Source organism: Lactuca virosa, chromosome 1 (assembly GCF_052849685.1).
Source record: "Lactuca virosa cultivar CGN04683 chromosome 1, Lactuca_virosa_CGN04683_v6, whole genome shotgun sequence".
Lineage (NCBI taxonomy): Eukaryota > Viridiplantae > Streptophyta > Magnoliopsida > Asterales > Asteraceae > Lactuca > Lactuca virosa.
In genome coordinates this window covers 12,495,315-12,499,526 of record NC_136426.1, presented here as the reverse complement: position 1 = coordinate 12,499,526, position 4,212 = coordinate 12,495,315, and the positions used below count along the sequence as shown (strand labels likewise).

Sequence of the window (4,212 nt, the reverse complement as noted above, 5' to 3'; positions counted from 1 at the left end):
GCTAAAGCACAAGTGTGCTTTAGCCACTTGTACATTCGCAGATGGAATGTGTAAATCGCAGATGGACCATTCCCATCTGCGATTTTCGTGGCCATTTTTGCAAATTCGATTTTTTTTTGCTATTTTCCGCAAAAGTGATTAAGATAATTAGCTATTTTTGTCATTTTCTCTATTAATTATTCATATTTATTAAATGCACTTGAAGGTATAATTGTCCATCAATTCAGTGGAAGAAATCAACTCCCTGATAAAAAGACCACAGGAGAAATGAGACTATCAATTTTACTGTTTGTTCATATATCCAAGGCAACGTTCTACTGGTAGTTAGAGAAAGAAAGATGAAAGGTTTACCTCTATAGATCGGTTAGGTATATGAAAATCTTACAGAGTATAGGTTGGAGGTTGGACGATGGGAAAGAGTCTTCAAGGTCGTGTTTTGAAAAGTGAGGGCAAATCGGTGAAAGCGAGCAATCAGTCGTATGGTTGAACCGATTTTTTCCGGTGAATCGAAAAAATAGAAAGTTCACCGGCTAGATCAGCACTCAGTCGGAGGCGGGGATTGAATTACGGAGAGAATTTCTTCCGGAAATGTTCCTTTAATTTACAGTTTGGTTTTATTTTTTCTGATTTAATATAGATCTTTAAACACACAAAAGTAGAAACGTATTCTTATCATAACAATTGCTACGATTTTTATAGTTAAATGCTATATTTTTCTGGATATTTTATTGATTCGGTGTTGACTTTCCTAATCTGCTGATTATCAGGCTAGAAGGGAAACAATTAGATCATGTGAGCTAATTTATATGAAGGTGCGTTCTCTTCTAATTTCCTTAAGTTTTGTGGTTTTATTGAGAATCGGGTGTGGGTTTGTAAGTGTGGAAAGAGAAATCTGTGATCGTGATGTAGGATTTTCTTGTTCTTGATCATGCATCAATTTCGATCCAATTAAGTGGTGGGTGTCTAAGGGTTATTTTCCCACAAAAAAAAAATTCCAAGAAAAAACCAGATTAAAACTTTTCAGTTTTGGAGTTACCTGTTTGTCAGAAGTACATATATAAACATACATCACACACATATATACGATAGAGAGACAGGATATACATACAGAAGCTAAGATGGTTTAATAAATAAAAATCTAACTTTTTTGGAATACGCTTAAATAAATAAATAAACTTCCTTGATATTTACTTCAACTCACAAAAGAAGAATAACAACTAACATATAGTTCGTTGCTGTATTTGAAAAAAAAAAAAGGAGTGTAGGACTTAAAAATGATATAAAATCAATAATCACAAAACAAATACAAAAAATTGAATCTGTGACTTATGTAGCTGCCTCGACTCTTCATTGCTTAACTTTCAGGAATCCTAACCTGAAACAGTAAATTGTTCACCATTAGAATTATAAAATATAAAACCGAATTAGTACGTGTATGAGTGTATGTAAGGATGTGATGCTTGACCTGTTAAGACAATTTGCTTTTTGGGTCTTTGACCTATATACTTAAAACGAATATAAAATACTAAAACTTTGTTATTCATAATAGCAATGAACTTAGATAGTAAATAAAATGATATAATAAATTAATATTCGTAATGTTTAGCTTTTAACGTTTGCAGGGTTATTGTAGTGGTGAAATGGTCATTTAAGTTTAAAAATTGGATTTTCAAATTTGCAGGAAAGTATGATGCTATAAAATACTAACATTGGATTTTCTTCTTTTCATGGTTATGAAGTAAAAAAAAGGTTAACCCCAACCACAATGAAAGTGGAAGGCACACATGATCGACAACACACATTTTTGTTGTTTCATATTTTAAATAGTTTTATATCTCTGATTCTTTATATTTATATTTATAATGATTTTTGAGAAAATGTGGATATAAAAAATGACGCTAATCTCTATGTTTTCCCCAAGTTGAATTAATATTTTTATTTCATAATCATAAGCCTTTTAAAAAGGTAAATTAAAGATTATTAGTTGAAATCATTTAGAAAAAGAGCAAATCACAGGAAAGAGAAACGTACTTCACTGTTTTCACCTACGTAGATACTTTATTTTTTAATTCTCCCAATAACAACAATGTACGTAAATGATTTTACCCATAATACAAACGTTTTTACAAAATCAGAGCTGGAATTCTTATATTGAAGACAAAAGTATCCATAATTGGATGCTTAAACTGTGCATTCATCCTTTCTTGCAATTGAGAATCTTGATTGGTTGCTGTTTTGTGTTTTTCTTGAAATTAAAACTCTATCACTCTGTCCTAAAAATTTAGCCAAATTCTGAGGCGAAGTTAACAACTCATAAGGTCAAAATCCATGGATAAAATATTAGATACAAGTATACGACATTTTTTCCTCGTAAATCTAAAGCGCCAATTTAACTTTTACCCCCTTCGGTACCATTATCGATGCTTCTCTGGAAGAATTACCAATAATTACATTGGATGAGTACTCATCAACTACTGGTATATTATATCCAATTAAAGCATTCTACTTTCAAAGTAGAATGCCTTCTTTCTTAATAATTTTCATATATATTTTCTTTATTTAAGCATCATACTACCATCTACGCTTGTGGTTGTAATTTGTAGTGTATCCAAAACTTTATATATTATAAAAATGAGATGTTTTATTAAGTTCACTTATATAGTTAATTATTTTACTAACACATTTCATATTTTCAGAGAAATAAAACTAAAAAAATAGCTTTGTTGGATATTTTTTTTCCGAAACTATAAAATATGATAAAATTTTCAAAAACCTAGTTAAAAAAACAAAGAAAACGAAAAAAAATTATATAATTCCAATGTTTTGTAATATATATATATATATATATATATATATATATATATATATATAATTTTGAAAGTTTTAACAACTATTTTTAAATTATATAACTTTTTCATAAAATAAATTAATATTTATTTTGTTTATTAAATCAATTAATTAACTAAATATAAAACGTAAAAGAAATCTAATATCTAAATATAATTAGGGGATAAAATAAAATGTTACTAAATGTAGGAATCAAACGTGGCAAAGCATAAAAGAAAATTAAAATGTTAGAAAAAGATAAGTGTTTGGAGCGACCTCTCAAATAATCATTCTTCTCCAATGGTAAAGAGCAGTCTAAAAACTTTTTTTCAAATAGTAAAAAGCTTTAGAAAAAGCTACAATTAGAGATGCTCTTAGCATGATTAGTTTATTTATCCATGGCATGTTAGATGTGTTGGATGGAAATGAGGACATGGAAGAGGAGGAAGAAGAACAACACCCACTTGCACTCGAGCCCCCAACTGCTACTTCATCTAACATGCATTTTGATTTACATGCATATAGAAAAATGATACATGAAATGTTGATTTTCAGAAAGAGATACGAGAAAATTTTTAAGGGATCGAAGACACTCAAATACGGATCATAGGTGCACCTACATGTCACAAGAAGGACATTCACATCATTCAAGAATATCGGCATCCTTCGCATTAGCCATCCCAAGATTCGCCAACCCAGTTTCGTCTCGTCTGCCACCGCAAAATTAAGATTAGAGAGGAGCTTAGATGAGATGTATGCTCCTCTTTTACAAGAAAGATATCAGGTGATGTTGTTATCTATCCTTTTCTTTTCTTTTTTTGATTTTGTTTTCATCACGATGCACGAGTTGTACTAAAATAATTTTAATTTTGATTCATGTTATTCGGGGTTTTAACTACACATCTTATTACTCTCATCGCATTAAAAGATTGGTAACTTTGGGTAACATTTTAAGCAAATTGAAACTCTCTAAGTTAACCGTCCCCTTGGTCACCATGAAATTGATGATGAGATATTAACAATCATCTCGAATCTCGAATGTGATTCGTAAAAACCAAAGATGATAGAAATACAAGGTTTTGGAACTAGCACAGTATATGAAGAATTTTATTTTTAAAATTTAAGTTTGTAGTAATTTTTGTGGTTTTTACACGGTTTAGCAAAAAAAATTATACTCATTCCGTCCCAAAATAATTGTCAACAGACAAAAAACACACAGATTAAAGAAATATTAATTACCATTAACTTTATTAAATAAAATGACAGTTTTACTATTTTGTTGCATTTAAAAATAGAGTTTTAAAAACCGTATCTCCTAACTTCCAGAGTAATTACCTATTTTGTTTAAATAAGCCTTAACCATACCTTCGAGTTAGAGAGGAGTTT

The 4,212-nt window shown here is 29.9% G+C and overlaps 1 long non-coding RNA gene across 1 annotated transcript; it reads left to right on the top strand.

Moving 5' to 3' along the window:
* Positions 1-227: 227 nt before the first annotated feature.
* Positions 228-3,740, top strand: LOC145132667 (uncharacterized). Its single transcript, XR_013718182.1, has 2 exons — positions 228-812; positions 3,382-3,740. It is a non-coding gene; the product is annotated as an uncharacterized LOC145132667 (long non-coding RNA).
* Positions 3,741-4,212: the final 472 nt, after the last annotated feature.